A 25,866-nucleotide genomic window follows, 5' to 3' on the forward strand; every position below is an offset into this window, starting at 1 on the left:
CTAATTGTAGAGAATTTCAGAAACCAAAAAAATAAAATCAAATATGAGTAATTCATAACATGTTATCTGCTTTATGACAGGCTAAATAATCTGGTGATTTAAAATTAGAGGCAAATGCACTTTAATCGTGATCCACACAACACATTCAAGATACATCAGTGTATGCAGTGATTTAAAATATATTGTGTAATTTAAAAATATCATATTCAGTTTTGAAATTATGTTACACAAATCATACATGTACTAAACTAAAACAGTAGACATACAGAATAAAAAAGCTAAATCCCTCTCTTCCAGCACGTGGTGCCTAAAGAACAGCAGGAATAATAGTGTTTCATTGGTTACCAGCTTAATCAAATCTAGTTTGACTTTTATCAATTTCATAAACTACTCAACATCACAATGTTACGTAAAGGGCTCATATCATGCAAAATCCACTTTTGGAAGTGCTTTGGACTGAACTGTGTGTATAGGTATAGTGTGTTCACAATCATACTGGAGTGACACAAACAGCAGTCTCTGTTTAAACATTTTCTGATGTTAAAATAGTATTTAAATACTAGCAATAGAGGCCCACTACAACGTGATAGCATCCACCTAATTGATTCACTGGCATGTATTAACATGTCTCTGGAGTAATGCATATAATCATGTGCACAAGACAGGGTTTGCAAAGAAACTTAAAAGATGTTTTTTTTTTCAAATCAGTGCATGTTTGAAATAAAGACAGAAAAAATGCTATGCAATTCATAACCACTGGAATCAGTATAGACACATATGGCCCTATCATACACTTGGCGCAATGTGGCGCAAGGCGCAATGCCATTGTTGTTTGCTAGTTTCAGCTCGGCGCAAGAGTCGCTGTTTAAATAGCAAATGCATTTGCACTCACATGTGTGCCCATAGGCGTTCTGGTTTGAAAAAAAGAGTGTGTTAAGGTGCACTGCTGACGTGTTGCTATTTTGAGGAACTATAATAGACTGTTGCAATAGATCAAAGCTGGTCTAAAGTCCAGCGCAGATCGCGTTAGTTGTGCGACTCGCTCAAACATTGTTTAATACAAACAGTATGTTCAGCAATACACAAATATCTTTACAAATGAAAAATAATTAGAGAAATTAAATATTACCAAAAATATTATTTTCTAGCCTACATAAATATAAAAACCACCTTCTTCATCTCGGGGGGCTTTTGTAGATTATTCCTGACAATTTGCTTCTGTATAATGACATTATTAGTAGTAGTATTATTTATTATATGCATATTTATATTTCTTTTATTAAAAACAAGCTTAGATTTGCCCACCTGTCAGGTTTTAGACCATAGGAGGTATAGAATATGTATTTGGAAATAACTAGGTTTCTGAAAATTAGAACTGAATTTAGAAATAGTTTTAAAACAAATCTTTGCGCTTAACAAATAAAATTAATTATGTATCGGCAAATGGTTGTCTGTGAGTACAACACGTTTCCCTATCCACGAGAGTGAAAGTGAAAGTAAAGAATGAGGAGGCTTATTCTCTCATTCTCATGCTATAGATGCTCTGTTTAACTGTTTTCTTACTAGTGAAACACTCAGTTTTTCCACTTACAAAGTCCGCCATGTAAATAGCAAATGCGCTATGGTACAGCGCAACTGACTCTTAAAGGGAATGTGAGATGAGACTCTGATTGTTTTTTTTCTCAAAACACACCTATAACTCATTAAGAGAATAAGTTCAACCCTGTTAGACCATGTGCCACGGCACTTAGCGGAGTTTTCCCTCCTTAAAATAGCAAAAGTGGATTCTGACATGCCCTTAATGCTTTTGTGCCCTGTGCTTTGGACTTTGTACCTGGATCGTCAAAATAGAGCCCATAGTGTAAGTACAACTATAAGCAAGAACAATTCAATCACACAACAAGAGTTTTGGTTTGTGGACATTAAATCAGGCTTATATTGTAAAGTAGCATAATGGATATCCATAAAGCAGTATATATTAACTTGTATCCTGTCACACAAAACAGTGCAAACTTAAACGTGTCTGTCTGTGTGCTGTAAACTAACAACATTTATGTGCGACTCATCATTGCAGAAAAGCTTGAATACGCTCAACTACAAATACATCAAATAACCATTGGGAAACTTCCTGGTTCAGTATTACTGTGATGCTGTTAACTCAGAAACTGCATGACTGTTTCATTCATATCTGTCTCTGTCACTGACTGCTGTTTATATGATGTAACATAAAGCAGGAAAGCTGACACAAATGCTCATATGCAGTTTCATTCACAGGCTATGAAAAACAGTTACATTTTATTGTCATTTTAAGCAAGGTATAACAAATTATCTGATGGATATTTAAAAACTTTTTGGAAATATTTAGAAACTTTACAGGCACATTCTGAAGACACCAAAGGCTTATTTTACCTCTTGTAAAAGAGGTAAAATAAAAGCACTTTAATTGAATTCAGCCAAACTTTAACATACAGTGTAAAAACTGCTGTAAAATGTACAGTTTTACTGGCAATTTTAGTAGGTAATACTGTAAAATTTATAAGCCCACAATTTACAACCAAAATTGCCAGTAATGCTGTAACTTTTTACAGTGTACTTACAGTATGCATTGCACTAAGACTGTTAATACCTTGTAAATTAGCATTTAAGCCCTTTTAATACTTTTTATGGGTTTTAAATTCCTCTACATTCATGCCATCTTTAAATACTTTTTTTAAGATATTGTGGATATTATGAGTATTTCCAAATTAAACCAAACAGAAAAAAGCGTATTTTTCAAAAACAAGTAGGCCGATGTGAAAGCATCCTAACACGCCTAAAATCACGGAGCTCATGCAGCGACATCCCTGAGAACATTCCTCTCTCAGACTCATTTGCTAACAGAAGCCACGCTGCTGTCATCAGGCAGACCTGAGTAGATGAGCTCGCGCCCGTGAGCCAGTGAGTGAAGCGGCGGCTGTTGAAACAGGTAATCATGCTGGAGATGATGGTTGGAGAGCACAGTTCAGCTAAGCGACAGGGTGAAAGCGCTGAGTAATCCGGCTGCATTAAAAAGCAGACAGGCACCAATATCACACCACAATAGAACATGTACAAAAGAGAGGGAACATTCTAAACGGGCACTTATGTCATCTCTCTGCAGCTGCCACTCACTGCCAGAGCCAGCAGCCAATCAGATGGCAGACTCACGGAGAATAATACGGACTGATGATATTCACAAAGACTTTGCTTGTCGCAGGTTTGTTATTGATTGCGGATTTTTGTTGGGAAGGGAGCTGATTGTGTTAGTTTTTTGGGATTAAATTTTTTTTATGACATTTTATATGATTTATTAATTTAGTATGATTTTACTATTATTATTAGGTGAACAAAACAATAAAATAATACAAATTCAAGGATTTATGGAAACATGTAGTAGCACCAAAGTCATGTTTTAGCTTTGTATGGTAGATGTTTACTCTCAACAATAACCACATTAATAATAATAATAATAATAATAATAATAATAATAATAAAAGTTTTCAACTGACAAAATTGTATTTTTTGTAGTCCAAACTTCACAATATTTATGTACTGTATAAGTGACTCCAACATATATGAATGCTATTTCTACTATTAAACTTCAAATAATAAACAACCCTCCTGTCATGTTCACCTTCTGCCCCTTACTTTAGTTTTCCCGGTCAAAATTGAGCACTCTCTTTAAATGCTCTTAAATTGCACAAAAAACATTTTTCACCACCAAACATTTATTCAACATTTAGCTGTGAACAATGTCTCAAACTAGTATTTAACATGAATTTATAGAATTAGCTATAAAATAACTGCAGTGAATATACAAATAGGCACTGAAAATGTATTACAAAATGAACATGTAATGTAATGGGGGTAATCACATGGGAGGATCGGCACATAAGCACGGGAAAGAGATAAGTACCCACAAAAGATGTTGTTCAGTCTGAAATGTGTGCAAGTGAGTTGGAGTGCTGTGTCTGGGGTTGATGGTTGAATATAGTCTGGATACCCATTAATTTCCTATGGTGGTCACTTTTTACCGGGAACACCACAGGGGTAACACGGTTGATTAAAACACTCACAATTCAACGAAAGAGGTGGTCACAGAATTATTAGCCCTGCTGTCAATTTTTCTTTTTACCAATTTTTTCAACACATTTCTAAACATAATAGTTTTAATACATCATTTCTAACTGATTTATTTTAGCTTTGCCATGATGACAGTAAATAATATTTTACTAGATATTTTTAAGACACTTTTATAACCCTTAAAGTGACATTTAAAGTCTTAACTAGGTTAATTTGGTAAACTATGCAGGTTTGGGTAATTATGCAAGTTATTGCATAACAATGGTTTGTTTTGTATACTATCAAAAAATATATGTAGCTTAAAGGAGCTAATAATTTTGTCCTTAAAATGTTTTTTTTTTAAATTAAAAACTGCTTTTACTGTAGTCAAAATAAAACAAATAAGACTTTCTTCTTACTACTGTAAAAATTACCTTGGTCTGTAAAGCATCATTTGGGAAATATTAAAATAATAATTGTAATAATAAAAAAAATCAAATGGGGGCTAATAATACTTCAACTGTATGTGTTTATTTATATTTATAGATTTGCATTTATTTTAACAAACACAAATCTGCATAATATGCCACTCCCACCCCCCTCATAAATATGTTATTCTTTAATGAAAATAAAACATACATTTTGATATTTGAAGAGTTCAGAAGCAAAAACCTCTAAAAGTGCCATCTGAAATTCTCTTCTAAAATTAGCTTAGCATCCTATATGATTATATCCAGTAATTTACTTTAAAAGGTAATAAAAGTAAACTTTGCCATAAAAGTAAAATATACTGAACCTACACAGTCTCATAAAAAACAACAGGATAAAATAGATTAAAATTTCATGTAACTTTTTTTTCACAAAAGGTATTTGAAAGAATTAAAATGCTATTTGCATTTAATATGCTTTCCATGTAAATGAAAGACATTTTGTACATTTATTTTTAATGCAAACTCCACAGAAAGAAAAGTAATAAAGAAAAAAGGTAAAAAAAAAATCTAACACAAAAATAAAACCACAAAAAGCCTTCCTACAGTGCATTGTGTTTGAGCAAGCCAAAAGATGAACAATAATGGAGACACCAGGAAATCTCCGAACACACGGTGCATGTGTTCATCCAACATCTATACCTCCATTCATTCTCAAACTCTACATACTAGCCACAGAGGAGCAGTTTGATGCACATCTAGCGGTGTGCTATTTTTATTATTCAAACTGTCCACAGAATCAAGCCTTCGTGTCTTGCAAGCCGCTTTCACAGCAGGGAACAATGAGTGGTGAAAGTGGACGGAGGATCTACAGTATCACTGCTCCCCCTGGTGTGCAGGAGCGGGACGGTCGGACGGGTCACAGTTCGCAGAGGGGCGTTTGTGAACCCAGCTGGCTTTAAGATGGCTGGGTGAAAACTGGGAGACACTAATTCTGCTCAATGAATCCAATTAGACTGTCTCACCCATTTGGAGGAATATGTGTCTGCTCTTCCATTATCCTATCGTTTCACACTGGACATGCCTTGTTATTGTTCATGCACGGTTATTTGTGTGTGTGTGTGTGTGTGTGTGTGTGTGTGTGTGTGTGTGTGTGTGTGTGTGTGTGTGTGTGTGTGTGTGTGTGTGTGTGAAATGCAGTTTTTTATTATAAAAAAAAGCCAGCAGTGCAAATTATTGGTTGTTTTCAGAGGATTTTATATATATATATATATATATATATATATATATATATATATATATATATATATATATATATATATATATATATTTTTTTTTTTTTTTTTCATATTAATGCAATCGCACTTTGCATGTGCAGTTATATTTATTTTAATATTTACTAATTTCGCAAACACTAATAAATGCTACCTGGCAGAAATGGAAATATTTATGTTTGTTTGTTTGCTTATATATAATATAATAAATAAATATATTAATGTTTTATTGTCATTACTACTTAAAAAAAAAAGTTAAATAACAAATAAATAAAAAAAATAAAAAAAAACATTGTGCTGGAACAAAAGAAAGAAATATATATATAAAAGAACAGGAATAATAAAAATAATAATCAATAAAGTAAATTAATATTAAATAAACAAAAAATAAATATGAAATAAAGCATTTATTTTATTTCATTTTATGTATAGTCGGCAAAATAAAAAAGAATAAAAATAACTAAATAAAAAAGAAATAATAATAATAATATATCACCAGCAAAGATAACATTTTTGTTTTCTTTTCAATGATCAAATCCTAGATGAAAGCCATCAGTTTCTCTCACAGCATACATACATGAAAAGCAAAGGCTGTGAATCACATAAGACTGCCATTATGAGTCATTAGCAAGCCTTATGCTTTAAACCCCATTCAGGGACTGCAAGCAGGAGACTTAAACATGCCGGGCCGCTCCGTCCCTAAAGGGTTAAATGCACATGTGCGCTAACCCTCACACACATACACACACTGCCATCCTGAAAGCGCACTAGGCTGGCTGTGCATACAGATGCACTCATCATAATTCATTTAAGCCCATAATTCTCAGCAGGCTAATGCCCCACCAAAGACCCTCAACATCCTTAAAGAGTTAAATCATCACTTTGGGAAAGAACAGAGGAATGGAGAGGGAGAGAGAATATATGTGTGTGTGTGTGTGTGTGTGTGTGTGTGTGTGTTTGTGTGTGTAGTCCATAGTCCAAGATTTTATATATATATATATATATATATATATATATATATATATATATATATATATATATATATATATATATATATATATATATATATATATATATATATATATATATCAGTCAGAATTATTAGCCTCCTGTTTTATTAGCCCCCTGTATATTTTCCCTCAATTCCTTTTTAATGGAAGATTTTCTTTCATGAAAGTTTAAATAACTAATTTTTAAGAACTGAATCTCTCTTATCATTGCTATGATGACAGTACATAATAGTTTACTAAATTTTTCAGGATAGTATCCAGCTTAAACTGCAATTTAAAGGCTTAACTAGGTTAATTAGGTTGATTTGGCAAGTAAGGTTTATTAGGTAAGTCATTGTATATGTGGTTTGTTCTGTAGACAAGTGGAAAAAAAAAAAAAAAACGGCTTAAGAGGGCTAACATTATTAACCTAAAAATGTCTATTAAAAAAATAAAACTACTTTTATTCTAGCCAAAATAAAAACAAATATGATTTTTTTTTTACAGAAGAAAAAATATAGGAAATACTGTGGAAAAAAAAATTGCTCTGTTAAACATCATTTGGAAATTATTTGAAAAAGAAAAGAAAATTCACTGGAGGGCTAATAATTTTAACTTTGACTGTATAGACAGTTAAACAAACAATAAAGAAACAATTTAAAAAAATAAATAATTAAATACTTTTTTTGTCATTTGTAAATTATTATGAAAATACTCTCTGTTTGTGTGTGTGTATGTGACTTTTCAAGGATGACTGGAAGTGCTTGGACCAGTCCCTTCAGTCAAGTATGTTGCCATGCGAGGGATTAGCGTGTGTGAAGCTCCAGGTCTTGACCTGCAAGCCTGGAAGCCAGTCTGAAACCTGACCCCAGACCAGGTGTGTGCCTTCGGGTCGAGAGGTTGGGAAAGCACGCAACTAAAGACAGCTCGTCCATAAAAGACATACTGCTCCAATTAAATCTATTCCAACCATTTCAAAACACCAGGCGTGAGCTCTGTAAACTTAAGCTGGAGCGTAACTGCACATTAAACACTACTACTGCACATTTGAAACTAAACACTCCAGTTGGATAATACAGTTCCGCTTTTGGTGTTTGCATCAAATAAAGTTCATAAAATCTTTTATAAAGTAACTACAAAGAAGTGTGCTGCCTACTGTTATGTTTTGAATAAAGCACATACAAATCTAATGGTAAACTAGATGAGAGAATTATGTTCTAGTATAACATAAATTATACTATTACATCTTAATGTAATACCAAGTTGTTGGAGAATAGTAGAAAATAATACATATGCAATTGTTATATCCACTGCTATTATTTAAATATAAGCATCTTTTAATACAGTGGCTGCATTTTAAACCTACTACTCAGGTACAGACGACCACACGACCATTAGAAAAGTGTGTTCTATAAAATAATGTGAGTATTATGAATGGAATTGAGACATACTACTGCAGTTTACTGCAGTATAGCTGCAGTTGAAATCAGAATTATTGAACCCCCTTTGAATCTTTTTTCTTTTTTAAATATTCCCCAAATAATGTTGTAACAAGGTAATTTTCACAATAGAGAAAGTCTTATTTGTTTTATTTTGGCTAGAATAAAAGCAGTTCAAATTTTTTTAAAAAACATTTTAAGGTCAAAATTATTAGCCGCTTTAAGCTATATATTTTTTTCGATATGCTACATAACAAACCATTGTTATACAATAACTTGCCTAATTACCCTAACCTGCCCAGTTAACCTAATTAACCTAGTTAAACCTTTAAATGCCACTTTAAGCTGTATAGAAGTGTCTTGAAAAGTATCTAGTCAAATATTATTTACTGTCATCATGGCAAAGATAAAATAAATCAGTTATTAGAAATTAGTTATTAAAACTATTATGTTTAGAAATGTGCTGAAAAAAATATGATCTCTGTTAAACAGAAATTGAGGAAAAAAATAAACAGGGGGCTAATAATTTAGGGGGTTTATTAAACCATACTGAACTAAACTGAAATTCAACTGTGAATACTGGATTGACAGTTTTAATTTACTAGAACTTCTATGTTTAGCTGCTTTGACACAATCTACATTGTACATGAGCTATAGTAATAAAGATGAATTGAACCTAATTGAATAACATATACAAAAAATACAGTAAATATGCACATACAGTATGCAGTGTTTAAAGTACATTGCAAGGACCACATAATCCAATCCAATGTTAGCTGTAGAAATTAAAGCCAAATTTACAGCATAAATAATATTTAATCAAAAATGTTCAGTTAATTATTCCTGCTGACCAGATGTGAGCTCTGTAAACTTAAACTCCAGCATAACTGCGCATTAAATGCTTCTCTTGCACAAGTGCACCTAAAACCTCCAAAGGTCACAAATGTGCGGCCATAAAGGGGAACGGTGGATAAATTAAATGCCAACATCACACATTCTCCAAGAAAAAAAAAAAAAAAACAGCAAGACTTTGCTTTTAGTTTCAAAATAATTTACTGCGTCTTTAAAAAGCTCTGTCATCTGCAGCCGGAGACCCATAACTGTCGCCAGAGTCGATCATTTACCCAGAGATCTCTTAAGTGTGAGGTGCTAATGGGACGGAGCCGTGCGAAACAGAATGCGATGACTTACAGTACATCTAACACTACGTCTTATTTAGAAGTGGAGGTTCAGAGGGGAGCGAGGCCAGTATCATATCATAACACATTAAGTCGACTGCAGCAATTTAATTAAGCGTCCTGCTGTACATGAGCAGCGGTGGATGCTGACTGGAGGTCTCAAAACCCTCAAACACTGTGGGTCACAGATAGAAGGCAGCTACTGCATGCTTAAAATGAGGACAACTATTATCAGCATAAAAACAGCCTGCAGAAATGTATCGGTACTGACCATACTTTGTAAATAGAAGTACAATTGGAGTAAAGCTCAAAAAAATCTGAATAAAATTTTAAATGAAAACATTTTAATTGAATAAACAATAAAATAAATAAAATAAACTTTAAATACAAATAAAACTTTAAAAAAAAGATTTTTAAAGAAAATAAATAAATAAATGTAAATAATATAAAAACAAAAGAAAATATAACAACAACAACAACAACTATAATAATAATAATAATGTTATTATCATTATCATCATCACCATTATTATTATTATTATTATTATTATTATTATTATTATTATTAGTAGTAGTAGTAGTAGCAGTAGTAGTATTAGTATTAGTATTATTATTGTATGTGTAGGTTCAATAGGGTAAAGAGGTTAGGTCATTGTAATAACTGATAATAAAAGAAATTCACTATAGATGCAGTTAGGTATTTTTCACTAGTAAGTAGACACTGAAAAAAAAAAACTATAAAACAATAAAATAAATAAATAAAACGGTATGAGCTGCATGACTTAAGATTTGCCACTGTTTGGGAGCATATGGTCTACTGTCTGAAACTTTCTAAAGGATGCTCCATGACTATCCTGTTCCCATCTAATCTTGGTTTATAATATTCTTTTAGTTCTGTTTCTGCTCTTAATAGTGTGTATGTAATTGAATGTATAACAAGAACTTCTGTACACATTGTTACAAGATATCAGTTGTTTATTTGAGAATAAAATAATAATAATAATTATAATAATAATAATTAGGTACAAGTTCTTTATATCAAACGACTGATTTAAATGTTACAGCAAAGCAGCAAAACTTCACCCTCATGAAGGTAATACGGAAGTAACTGAAATTGCAGTTTATCAAAATTCCACCTGGATCCAAAATAGAGCACATTTCTATTGACTTCAGTGTTAAAATGGCCAACTTCACAGCAGAGGGGTTTACAGCCTCGAACAAAAAACAATTTTGGTGTATTTAACTATTATTAGACTTTATAATTACAGCTATTCATGACAATTGTGAGGTGCTGAATCTTTTTATAACTCAAAGCCCATCTAAGTAAAATGCTAGCAGGCATCCGTAGCTCTGCTCACGCTCCACCTTTCTCCCCTTTTTGGTTCCCCCGGTCAATGCCATGACGTGCAAACAAAATGGCGAGAGTTGGCCACGTCCACTTGTAGCTTAATTTGCACTCTTCAGAAACCTATGGGTGATGTCACAGATGATACATCCATATTTTTTACAGTCTTTGGTTACAGCCCAGGCTCATTGGAGATACATGCCACAGCTATTTTTTTGAAGCATGAAATGTTTCTCTGAGTGCATTTTATTTGCAAATCCCCTAGAGGGCATTGTACATAATTATCAAATTTGAAATACATTACTTAGGATACATTTGATGAACATTTCAAATCAGTGGCCTTACTAGAACACAATAACCAAAAGGCTAGGCTTGTGGTACAGTTTAACGAGACCAGTAAACCACTGAACTAATATCTTACACCTAAACCCAAGAATAGTGTAATAGTAAGAGAAAAGTGCATTGTGAACATGTAGTTTTACCTTAATTTTACATTGCTTCTCTGGAACCACACCTCACCAAACTCGAACTTGAGCACTCTGCATCACAATTACAACCCTATACAATATGAGCTACTGGGAAAACTGGTAACGCCAGAAAAGTTGTCCATATGGAGACAGATGAGGCAAAAGTATTTGATTTCAAATCATAGACACATTGGTGTTGTGCGAAGAAAATAACATCACTGTAAATCATTATCATGATGCCATATAATGAGATCGTTAAACCTTCAGGTTACACAAATAAACCCCATCCAGCATAGGAGCGTGGCCGGAGGCGCTGTAATATTAAAGCAGGGAAAGCTTAAACGCCGTCCAAAGATTGCTATTTCCACAAAGCTTGTTCTGTTTTTGTATTTGGGCTTCCAAAGGACATGACACAGAGAGAAGAGCTTACACTTAAATTTGAATTTAGATTTTTTAATTAAGAGAATTATGAAAATTTATACCTCTAGCATTTGACAAAGGACAGCTTCCAGAATCTCTCCTAGTTCAGTGCTGGATTCGGCTAAAACTCATTAAAGAAGGAGCAGCTCCAACCATAATGTAAGAAGCTGTGAATTGTAAGTCACAACCTGTAAGTATTTTTATTTGTTAAGATTGATCTAATACATGCTTCGTGTCTAGCGTTAATTGTATGTTGTAGCAAGAATTTAAACAAAGATGTAAACAACAGGAAATGCTGTTTGGCATAGTTAACAATTTTGCTACAAATTCATATTTATTCACCAAGCCGATGTAAACCCCCACAATCTTCACTAGCGTTGCAGTGATCCACGAATCACAGCACATTATTTTAGCTGACCAATCAGAGTCTCTTGAGGGCGGGCTTTTGGGCGAAGTAAGAAATATGATAGTCGTTTTCAGGTTAGCAGAGTAGCAGTATATAATCAATGTAAGATACATGAAAGATACAAATGAAGCATAAACATGCATTGCTTTGCATCTTATAAACACAACCAAGCCTTAAAAATACACTCTGGACCACCCCTTTAAAGTGGCTAAGTTAAGTTATGAGCTATTATCACTTTACCTTTTCAAATAGTGCATGTTGATATTTACAAGAATCACCCAAATGCTCCCTTTATAACAATTAAAAGATGCCAGGATTTTTTAGTCTGACTATATGAACTACAAGGACAAAACTCCAGCCACACACTTTGCTCTTCGCTCTGTGATACTGGCAGCTTTCACAGATGACTTACTGTATGACAGCACATGGAGAGCGGCGGTGTCACAATGCAACATAGCGCAAGCTAATCTGCCCAGCCCTTTCCAGCTACGGAGGGTTAATTGCAAAGGCTTGCCCCCTGTTCACTCTGTTTGGATAGGTGCTTCTCGTTGCAAACAGACAAGCCTTTGTGTCGCTTCACTTTAATCTGTGACTTCATTAGGGAAGGAAATGGGAGTAAATACAGAAAGCCATTGTCTTTCTTTAGGGAGGGAGCGCACAATGCTAGCTTGAGATGTTGTGTAACTATCTTGTCTGTAATATTCATTACACACCTGGGTCTCGGCCTATTGGTCTCAATTATGCCACGGAGAGGCGATGGGAGAGGAATGTGTGCGTGTATGCCAATAAAATACACAATGTTCCAACTTGAGTTGCACTCTCCGATTTCTGGAGGAATGTCTACTAATATTGTGTTGTTGGAAATGTACGTGTCAAAGCTCAGCCTAGTCTCAACAATAACCTCACACATGCAGGCTGGGAAGGCTAGTTTTAGAAAGAACCGGACAAGGGTTATAAACAAATATGATGCTTTTGTTTCTCACTTTGGAAAAACTGTGTAAACGCAGTCATAATAGTTATGCTAGCTCAATCTGTTATCGGCAAACACCGATGAATTTTTGTTTAGCCTGTCAAAGATCATGGCATATTTTGAATGCTTATTGAATGAAAAAGCAAACAATGAGGTACACATGAGGGCGATTTTGGCCTAATAATTATTACTGCACTGAAAATGAATGTCGGCAGAGTGCAAACATCTAAAAATGATGTTTACTGAGATAGTCCATCAAAAACATCAACAAAGAGATCATTTAATATGTGAACGTTGCTATACATATTGCATAAAACGATTAAGAAAGACTGTCAATAACTAACAACAGTTATTTATTTTCATCAACGACAAAGACATGCAACTCTGTAAAAATTGCTCGGTTCCACACAATTCCTTCATGTTGTCCCAACACATATCGATTAAGATAACTTTTCACAAATTTAAAAATTTTTTTATCAAGTCTAAAGTACAAAAATGTATGATTTTTAAATACACATTAACAGCCCTTATATTTGTGTAATAAATAAATATATTTATACAATAGTAATTACTTTTATAATGTAATACAATGCAAATTATATCATTCAACAGAATATAAAACGTGTAAAGTAAATATAAAGCATTATTAGCAAAATAATAAAGTTGAATTAAGGTCTGTTTTGGCCAAAGAATTATTACATGACTAAAAATGACTTCTGACAGCCTCAAATAGTGCCTAAAAGTATCAGACAAAATCCATAAGAAAAAGCTACAAAATGATCATTTAACAGCTGAATGCCAGCATTTGTATTGATCACAATGCTAAAAAGAGACATCAGGCTGTTGTAACCGAACAATTGTTTCTATTCAAATTTATCATTGCCTTCTTCCTCCATCAATGTCCCTCTCAGTCGCCTCCTATTTCCTCTCGTTCACTCTCCTTTCGCATTCTCTCCTTCTTAGTGAAATGAATTCTGTAGCGCGCTTGCCAAATGACCCGTGACCATGGGCGGACAAGGTTACCACTGCTGACTTTTACTGCCTCTCTGGTCTCCTCTCTGCACAAGCCCTCTTGCCTGCCTCAAATACAAAGGCGGATACCAATAATAATGAAAAACAGCAAGATGGGGAAAGATGGGAGGGGGCGAAAATACGAATTGCACAGGACAAACCTGCTGCTCTGCTACTCTCAAGGCCAGACCTGACAAAAACATCAACATGATGACAGCAAAAGATGTGCTGAGAATTATGTATATATATATATATATGGGGAAATTTATATATATATACCGCATATATATATGCGGTATATATATATATATATATATATATATATATATAATAACACTAAAAAAGAGGAAAGAAATACCATTAATTATTAATATTAAATATAAAATATATGTAATATTAATGAGTAATATATATATCATTACAGTACTAACCCTCCTGCTGACCTTCAGGTTTTTAACAACAGTGTTATTATTATTACTATTATTATTATTACTATTATTATTATTATCACACCACTGTAAAACCCATCAGTCAACTTTATCAAATGAAATGAGTGTAGTTTACTCAATTTACTAACATTTTATTTAACTCATTTGAAAAGAGTTTTGAACTCAGTGTTGAACGTAATACGTTCATTAAATACCTCATTACTACAACTTAAATGGAGTTAGTTCACAGTACTCAGATTAGTTTTTTTTTTTTTAACTCAAATGGTTTGTAACAATCATTCATTCATTCATTCATTCTCTTGTCGGCTTAGTCCCTTTATTTATCCGGGGTCGCCACAGTGGAATGAACCGGCAACTTATCCAACTTATATTATATAAGTTTTTACGCAGTGGATGCCCTTCCAGCCGCAACCCATCTCTGGGAAACATACACACACACACACACACATTCATACACTACGGACAATTTAGCTTACCGAATTCACCTGTACCGCATGTCTTTAGACTGTGGGGGAAACCAGAGCACCCGGAGGAAGGCAGGGAGAACATGCAAACTCCACATAGAAACACCAACTGAGCCGAGGTTCGAACCAGCGACCCAGCGATCTTCTTGCTGTGGGGCGACAGCACTACCTACTGCGCCACTGCCTCAACTTGTAGCAATCAGTTTCCTCAAATAGTTTGAGTTGCCTTAACTTATTGATTTAGTTCTCTTCCTTCATTGGGTTTTACTGTGCTCAAATTGCTTCATTTACATTATAAATGTATTAAGTTCACAGTACTCATTAGGATTAGTTTTTGAACTTAAATGGTTTGCAAGTAGTTTACTCAAATGGTTTGTGTTACCTTAACTTTTTTAGAGTGTATTAATATTTTAATTACTATTTATTTATTTATTTATTTATTTATATTTATTGTTTTTTAATATATCTCGAAGTTTGGTGGCCTTATGTTGTTATACTCTTTGTTTTTTTCTTTAGTCAAAAACAAGTAAACAAGTGTTGACCACTGATTAAACATTGAGGAAATACTCCTCACTGATGAGGGAAAGTCATTCACCAGCATTCAGTTTGTGATAAAGATGAGGTTGTTTCTTCATGCAAAATAACTTTCAGAATTGAAAATAACTTTAGCTGCTTCATTTTAAAGGTTTAGTGAAGGCTGGTTCACCTTTGGCCCAGGGGATGAATGGTGTATACAGAATTTTAAGACAACAGGGGAAGTCAGTGTTGCCAGATATAACTGACTTTTTCAGCTTAAAAGCTGTCCAAAACCTACCCAAATGAACAAAAAAGTGCAAAATATTAGATTCATATTTAATTTTATTAAAATTTATTTAAATTGAAATTAACCTTATTACTTTACCTGTCACAATTCTAAACCATACAGCAACCAACACCAGCAGTCGCAGAACCACAACATACTGTAACTGGATCACATCGAAACACTGTTCGCTCCCACCCACACACTGCACTTAATGCTGTGTAGATTACTCTATTAGAATATGTTTTACTTTTAAAAAAGGAGAATAAATATGTCCTATTTGGCATTTTTAATTATTTTGAACATAATTAGGTCCTGCTTGTCAATCAGACAATGTTTAACAGAAATTAACTGCAGGTGCTGCTTGATGCACGTGCAAGGAAAGGGAGTCAGATTTGTCTGGGGAGTCAGATTTTGATACAACTTTCCTTCACCTCCTCTTGCAGGTGGGCCCACTCGGCTTGCAATATGCACTGGACACTACTAACTAAATCAAGTAGGAAGCATGCCTGCCAACACTCCCGTTTTTCTCGTGGAGTCTCCCATATTTCAGAACCATCTCCTGCCACCCTTTCATTTAGCTATTTCTCCCGTAATTTCAACCCCCCAACCGGTCCTCAGCATTTTGGTACAGTCTGTGAAACTCCCGGGTCGCCAACTTTGATATAGTGCCTGAAACACGCTTCATAGTACAGTTACTAACATCACAGTACATAGTACCCGGATCTCAAAAGTGTTAATCAGACACCTCACCACCAAACCTAATCCCCCCCAGGTCTCCTGGATTTTCAGAGACAAATGTTGCCAGGTATGGTGGGGGGACACAGTTACGTTTGGTTAAATAAGTTGCATATAACATTTACATTTCAAAACCACCCAAATTTGTCAACCTGCCATGTCAGGTTTTACCAGCACAATCAAATGCAAATCTCACATTTCCAACATTAGAAATTACCAGTAGTAAAATAAATGTACAACAAGAGTCAGAGTCATGAAAAGGTTACTATGAGATCAAAATCATAATGGTACATTATCCATATGGTTGCAGAAATGGTTAAAAAATAACTGTCACATTAGTCACATTTCACATGTTCAGGGTTGGTAGATGTACCAGGGATCCAACTGTAGCACATAAACACTGGAGAAGTCTGATTTTTATGTTACCTGTAAGTAATATATATATATATATATATATTATATATAAATGAAAAACAACATATACTCTAGGTGTATAATGGTAACATTTACAGTCAACACAAACACTGCACTTTATCTTGTTCATTATTCTGACTCAAATAACTAAAAACTGCTGCTGACCAGAAAGATGTGTGTGTGTGTGTGTGTTTTTTTATTTTATTTTTTTTTTTATAATCTTTAATAGGACACTATATAGTCCTGACCCAGAGTGTGACATCTATACATCAAACAGCTAATGAGAGAAGAGGCTCACAGATGTCTTCTCTCTGAAAGACATATAATAAGGTTACCAGCTCGGTAACAGAGGTGGTATTATCACCCTGATCCCTAATGGTTAGATATGTCTTTAGCAGATGGAACATAACCATCTGAAAAGATGCATTTCAGGCCGAAAAACAGGAACATAAGGTGCAGGATTATACACAAAAAATGTATTTGAAAAGGTTTTCTATGAATTTGGATTTTTGTGAGAGCTTAAGTGATTATAACAGCATTATATATATATATATATATATATATATATATATATATATATATATATATATATATATATATATATAATGCTCTTATGATTTTATATATATATATATATATATATATATATATATATATATATATATATATATATATAAAATCATAAGAGCATTATATATATATATATATATATATATATATATATATATATATATATATATATATATATATATATATATATATATATATATATATATATATATATATCACACAAGTAGCAGTGTGCTATGGCTGTATATCAGCACTGGTGGGAGCTACATGCTACAAGTGTGATATTGCGTTTATACAACAGTTTGACGGCACAATCTAAAAACATAAAAAAGAAAATCAAACACAGAGCATCTAAAACCCTTTTGTATTAGGAACTACTTTCTTCCGCCCTTCATTCACATTTGTAGTTGACAGCAGAAGCTGTTACTAATTCACCAACGTCACTTCAGAGATAGTATTTGAATGATTCTCTGCAGCATAATGTGAAGCGGCGCTTCTGGTGTGTGACCCCCTTAAGGTGATGACAAAACAGCAAATTTTAGTCACATTTTACGATTATAAGACTGAAGTGACATGAAATGTCATCCGTCTACAGAGATTTATCACCAGACTGCTGTTGTCTTTGCAATAAGGAGGGACAATGCTGAATCCAGCTTCTTATTCGCAGCTTCTTATTCACTCTATCCGGTCCACTTTAAAAACCACGAGGCTTCCGTTTTTCAGCTTTTTATTCACGCTCAAGAGAACACACTTAGAAAGGGCTTAATATGCGGTTCTGGCACCATCTTGTAGATAGACAACGCCAACCGTCTTTTCCGCCTGACGAGCTCTCAGAAATTGTAAATATTTAAAAATAGGCACTATTCTTACAAATAAACTGCATAGTTGCAATCTAAACAACTACATTCTCGACTAAAAAAGCCTCAAAAGTACATTTTGTTGTCTAACAGCAGTAATATTTGTCAAACTGTTTGTTGCTTGCTGTATGTGGGTGGAGTAATACACAGAGTTGAAGGGTGAAGAGATCTTTTAATCCCAGTTGCATTGCACACCTCCTGTCTTGTAGATATGATTATATGTGTTGCTAGGAAGACATGTAACACATGGCTGTCAATCAATTCGGTGGGTGGGGAAACCTTAATTCTACGTCACATTGAAGTAGGCCTCAAAATGGAAAAATTTGAATCCTATTTTAACATCAGGAAATAAAAAAAAAAGAGACTTATTGTGTATATATCAATCCAGTATGACTGTGGACATAGCTCTGTCCAAACAGCTTACAAAAGATGATTTTCATCATAGGTGCCCTTTAAGTTCTAATCATAAAACCTAAAAAAAAAATGCAGCTGTACGTTTTTATGGTGAAGATCTGGCAACCACAGCTGCTGGTTTTACACTGGACAAAAAAGAAGTGAAATTTAGTAAATAAATAATGAAACGATGAGGTAACTGTAGATCAGAGCATGTCTAGAATTCCAGCTGTGAATTGCTCAGCAAATAGGGTGCATTGCTACAATCCTCTATTTTGTAACACACAAAAAGAGAGAGAGAGAAAAAAAAAATGAAATGTGAAAGTATTTGTATGTGTGAGTGTATGTGTGAGTGTGTGTGTGAAGCAGCTCTGCAGTCAGTCCGCTCTCTTAGCCTGGTGCTTTATGTAAACACGAAGCAGAGAAGTACTGGAGCTGAGCCTCTTTCATGTCTGTGCCTGCGGCGCAGCACTCTCAGCCGACCGCTTACATTAAAACACTGATAAGACTTTAGAGGCCCTCATCAGGCCATAAGAGGTGTGTGCGGATAATACGCTCCACCGCAAGCTAATTATTATACCTGCGTCCAGCCTTTGGTCAACACGCCTCAGGCTATCCACTCTTAAGAAGAAACTGTGAACTCCAGAAACACCCCAGTGCTGCTTTCTCCTTTAACTTTCCTCAGCGAAATACTTGACCAGTATAGACATCCATGAGTGACGGCGCTGGAAGAGGACATGACTGTTAAATGTTTGTGAGTTCTAAAGCGATCGGCTTGTTTCTCCTCGTATTATGTTCTATCTCTCTCAACTCGATTTCGCAGCGCCGATCTGATGGCTGAGTAGCCAACAATCACCGCTGTCAGATATCTCTGTCAAATCAGCTTTCACCGCCGACTCAAACGCCAGTCCTCTGTGGTTTGGCTGGAAACTAAACCGCAGCCTTAAAATCGAATGTACAGTGCATTACTAAAAATACAGCGACGGCACATTTGCTCGCTGTCCCAACTGTTTTTGTTAGGTCTCACTCAAGAAGACGGAAGTCCATTTAGAAGTAATAGATTGTGACAGTACGGACAGAGTATGACATTATACGCCTGACGCCAGCTTCAATCATTCCATGCATGCTAGTTCCACAAAAAAAGAAAAAAAAAGAAATCACTTTTGTAGTCTCCAATGGATAATCAGGTTTCGGAGGGGAGAAGGGTGCCTACACCCATGAGATCATCATCAAGTTTCTTTAGGATGGTCTGCTTTGACAAAGGCATTTGTGAAGTCATTTTCGATTAGCTCTAGTGCCTGATGGACGATATGGCGTTTCGTATTTGCAAGCCAACAGAGACGGTAGATTTCTGATAGATCTTTTGAATTAACTTTTAAAGCTCCTGTGCTATCTAGAGTGCTACAGCTTTATATATGCTGTTTTAAAGGTGGTGTACAATTTTTTCATTGTTTAAATACCTTTGCTTGTTTACCGAAAAAGGACTTTATGCAGAATTCAGAAAAACCTCTTATTAGCAACATCAGTGGATGTTTAGTGAACTGCAGCCAATGTATTGCTCCTGTTCGCACTTGTGCAAATGTAAATACTAGGAATTGAATGTGATTTAATGCTCTAACATACATGAAAGTTGTGTGTTTTTTTTTTTTTTTTTGATTTTATAAAAAGATGTGAAATACTTTTGCAGGGATTAATTTGCGCAGATATTCAAAACAAACATCTCAATGTTGTTTGGAAGTTTGAGTAACAATAAAACTATAAAATAGTTTGAGTACATCTTAGATTTCATTTAGGTCTGATCATGTAAAACTACAATTTGAATTGTTTATTTATTTGCCAGACACGCTGACATCACAGTACTGAAGAGTACAGCTCTTCTGACATTGTTTTACATTTAGATAAACCTTTGTTTGAGCAGCACGGTGGCGCAGTGAATACCAGTATTGGCTCACAGCAAGAAGGTCGCTGGTTCGAGCCTCGCCTGGGTCAGTTGGCATTTCTGTGTGGAGTTTGCATGTTCTCGAAGTGTTCGCGTGGGTTTCCTCCAGGTGCTCCAGTTTCCCCCACAAGCCCAAAGATGTGGTAAAGGTGAATTGGGTAGGCTAAAAATTGTCCATAGAGTGTGTATGGATGTTTCCCAGTGATAGGTTGCAGCTGGAAGTGCATCCTCTGCATAAAACATATGCTGGATGGGTTGGTGGTTCATTCCACTGTGGCGACCCCTGATTAATAAAGGGACTAAGCCAAAAAGAAAATAAACGAATGAATGAATAAACCTTTATTTCATGTGTCCAATGGAAGAAAGGCTTCCTGGATGGCACACGACCATCTTATTCATTTGAGATTTCAGCAAAAGCTTTAGGACATTTATTATATTACAAAAGATTTATATTTGAAACTTGTTTTATTTATAACAGGGACAATGCTCATTAATCAGCAGTAAAACAATCTGTTGCCTCATTCCAGATTTTATAAATGCAACATAAAATAAAAAAAAACACATTATTACACATAAAATAACAGTAAAGTAACACACTGTAAGTTAAGGCAACTCAAACCGTTTGAGGAAACCGATTGCAACAAACCATTTAAGTTCAAAAACGTATCCTAATAAGTACTGTGAACTTAATCCATTTAAGTAAATGAAGCAATATGAGCACAGTAAAACCCAAATAATGAAGAAAAGTCAATTCAACTGAGTACTGTAAAAGCCAATAAGTTCAGGCAACTCAAACCGCTTGAGGAAACCAATTGCTACAAACCAGTTGAGTTAAAAAAAAACTATATGAGTACTGTACTCCATTTACATAGAGTACTCCAGTACTCCATTTAAGTTGAATTAACAAGGTATTTAATTAACTCAATACCTTCAACACTGATTTCAAAACTCTTTTCAATGAGTAGATTAAACTTTCAGTAAATTGAGTGAACTACACTCATATCATTTGATAAAGTTGACTGATGGGTTTTATAGTGCATACATCAAAAAAACATATAGTAAGTATTTCATAAAAAGTTAAAGAAAAGAATTACACGATTATGAACTTGATTTGCTTTTAGCCACACCTTTAACTTGTATTTCAATGTTGAATAATTTGTTATACCCCTTAAATCAATAGCAAGTGTGTTCTAGAAATGGCTGTCCCTAACTGAGAAAACTTCACTGTGTAACAGTTGTACGTCTAAACTGTACAGCACAGATTCTTCTAGTAATAGATTGTGTAGCTCTCCCATTATTATTCTTGTGTCACAAAATCACATAATATAGTTGGAGCAAATGTACAATATAAAAAATCATACAAGCATCAGCCAAATTTTTCATTTTATCAAAGCTTAATAAATAATGCTGTTGTACTATATTACAATGATGATACCTAATAGTCTTCTGAACAAATTCTTTAAGTGTCTGTTCATAGATTAGTTCAGCTGACTTTACAGCTGTTTTATTGGTCTGTGACCAACTAGTAAGACAATATGTAATATGAGAAAAAATCATGGAATGCATAAAAAGTTTTGCTGCTTCTTTAGTCAAGTAAGATTGTATTTGCCTGAAGTTGGCCAGATTAAATGTAACAATTTTAACAACCTTCTTGGCATGCTTTTGGAATGTCAAATGTGAATCTAAAATTAGACCTAAATATTTAAAACCAAAGACAACCCCAAGCTTTAACAAATACATCAGGATGATGGATAACTGTGAATGATTGTGAGAAAAAATACAAACAGTTTACTTCTATTCAAATTTTGAAAATGAGGCTTAAACTGAAAGTGCACCATGTTTAAAAGAATTGATTAATCTATAAAAGAGTCGACTCATAGTGGTTTGAATGAATAGCCACTGCATTAAGTCTTTAGCCGTGTGAGTGTGACGTCGATAAGGAACTCGATACGTTGATACGGAATTGAATTGAATTACATTAAACTCAAGCCATGCTTATTTGTTGTGCATACAACATTTTTGCAAAAATACCTCAGCATTATAGCCCCAACCTTGTGCTGTGTTCTTGTTATTTTTCTCATGAGTGCTTCAGCAATGTACACACTTACAATGGGGATTTATCAGCCATTTGTTTAAGGATCAGAAAAGACTATTGATGTATGGGACTTTGTCAGAGCTTGACAGGAACTACACAGTACACAGTTCATGGATCAGTTTCTTCCTCTATTTCACAAGTGTAAGTGTGTACGATTAAAATGGTTACCTCCTTGTTTTCTTTAGCTCACAAATTATGTATTTAATTGTGTTTTGTTACTTGTAACCACTTGTACTTTATCTGGTCACCTCTTTATATTCTCAAATTGCATCTAAAGCCATGTTGAAAACACTGCGTGTGCCACTTTAAGTTTACGGATTTAAACGCATTTGTGAGCTCGAGATCCACTGCCGTTTGACATTGCTATGGCCACCATCAGCTGTTCCTACACACATATGGCTGTCAAGTTTCAAAACAGTTAAGCTTTTTCCACTGTGGATTAATACTGAATGTGTGTCGCTGTTTTTACTTATGATTAAGAATAGAGCAATATGCTGGTGTTCATTGCTTTAATGTACTCCTGCATTGGGCTTACACATACTCTCTGCACTCTTGTTGATAAGCCGTGCTGGCATTTCTCTTTGTCTCTCATGAATTAATGCCTCAGTTAAATAACTTGCTCAGTTAAATATGTTTATTAGAATAAATGCAACAATATTTTATGCAATATATCTGTTTTACAGAATTTTAATTCAATAAACTGAGCATTGGTCGAATATAAAAGCTTCTTATGTACTACACAGAAACCTTCTAAATGGCTGTCTATTCAGGCAATTACAGGGAAGACAGATCTTAAAGATACTCGATACAATGCCATTGTTTCAATTGGCTTTGCTACTGCTTATGCAGGGTTCTTTCTTATGCCAGCACTACACACATCACACATCCAAACATGCAAATATTAAACAGAACTGGCACCAGAACTTAATCTTACAATTTTAAAGCTTGTGAACTGGAGCCAAACTGAATTATGCAAATAAATCAATTTAAAATTGACTATACTGAATTAACACCAGAACTGAATCAAATGGCAACTTGTGAAGCGAAGTTGAATGGTCAAATTTGCATCAACCCTCTGCACTATACAAATCAAAGTAAATCCATGCTGAATATAATTCAATCAACATCAGAACCGCATCAAACGACAAGCTTTTCAAATTGAATTGTTGAATGTGAATTAAAGGGAAAACTCACAAATGTGAAATTTGTATGAAAATCTAACCAAATGAATTAATATTGAACCTGATGAAAACAGGATTATTATTATTATTATTATTATTAATAATAATAATAATAATAATAATAATAATAATAATAATAATACAATTATTATTATTATTATTATTATTATTATTATTATATTGATAATATTGAATAGCAACTTGTGAACCAAAGGTCGGCATTTAACACAAAATTGAATCATAAAGTTTACAGTCAATCAATACATATTCAAATAAGACCAGTAAAACTGAAACAGCACCATAATTAAATCGAAAAACAAGCATATGAACAAACAACAAATCATGTCAACTTTTTTTTCCCAAATTACAAGCAATATCCAGCTATACCCAACATAATATCAATCAAATTGAATCAACAGCGATACTGAATCAAATTACAAGTTTGAGTCGTGATTGAATGGATAGATGGATGAATGGATGGATGGATAAATGGATGGATAGATAGACTAAAGTATGGATGATTGGATGGATGGATAGATATAGTAAAGTATAGATGGGTGGATGGATGGACAGATGAAATCAACAAAATTCAAACTTAAACAAAAAATAAGCTTGTAAATTGTACTTAAATAAAACTGTAAGATTTTAATCAATTCCCACCCATACTGTATTCAGTACAAATTAAATAAAGAATAAAAAATAGAACTGAATCGAATCACAAGCTTGTGAATACCCAGCCCTACCAACTAACTAAAACACCATTGACTGCAAATAAACAATCACTGACCATTAGAAACTGTCTAAATCGGAGATACCCAAACTAGGGCTCACAGGCTAAATTTGGCTGATGGTAACCTTTGATTTGTCCCACCATTTCATCTGGGAGAAGAGGGAAAATGATAGGAATGGTTTAGAGATTAGTTTAAAATTTATTATTACTTTTAATTTGTTTGTTTGTTAAACTGCAAAAAAAAAAAAAAAAAAAAGCTAGCTGAAATAAATGTTTCAATTAAAAATGCTGTAATTTAGTTTAAAACGTACTTACTGTCACCGAAAGGTTAGAGGACAATGCAGAGACTTTGGTGAGTAAATTAAGGCAAAAACAGATTTAGCTTGACTCGTGTATTCAGCATTGAACTCCACTGTGTTATAAATGTGATTATGCTTTTATTGCAATAAGTTATAATTAAAAATATTACACTGCATAAGTTAATATGATTGAAAGTGATGTTTACTATTTATTTTAATTTTAAATATTATTAAATAAATAAGGAAATTACACATGGCAACTTTTATGTAAAATAGTTTGCTATATTTATCTTCGGCCCATCGCTTTCAATGATACTTGGTTTTTGACCCATCATACAAAAAAGTTTGGGCACCCCTGGTCTAGATAACTAACAATATCGCTCATTTTTACTGCACAGCAAAAAAATCAGCCCAAAGCTGCATTTGCCCAAACGCAACCTCCTTTTTTATTACTACTTGCTCAAAATGTCCTCAGTAGCCTCTCTCTGAGTGTTTGTCTATATGCCACGTACGGCTGAGACCTGTTTCCTGAGCAGCTCGCTATAGTTAAGGTTATTTTATTTTCTTGGTCAGCATTAGATCAGAGTGTAATCTAGCAGCCGTGAGCACCATGAGACCATGAGCATAATACAAAGATATCACTCCAGAGCCCCATCGGTCCTCCTCTTGTGTCAGCACTTGAGATCTCAATCTGCAACTTAAAGGGCCCTTCTCTCGCTTTCTTTGTGTCTAGCCAGAGAGGTTACATCAAGAGGGAGAAGGAGGGGGGGGGGTGTTGTATTCGAGAGGGAGATGGAGAGAGAGAGAACAAGGGAGGTGGAAGGTGGAGGAAGGAGAGAAAGATTGGGGGTCGGTGTATGTGTGTGTATGTGCACATATGTGTGTCACTGTGTGTGTGTTCTTCTACAGACACCCCGGGGAGAAGATCTTG

Source organism: Danio rerio, chromosome 18 (assembly GCF_052040795.2).
Source record: "Danio rerio strain M-AB ecotype USA chromosome 18, GRCz13ab, whole genome shotgun sequence".
Classification (NCBI taxonomy): Eukaryota; Metazoa; Chordata; class Actinopteri; order Cypriniformes; family Danionidae; genus Danio; species Danio rerio.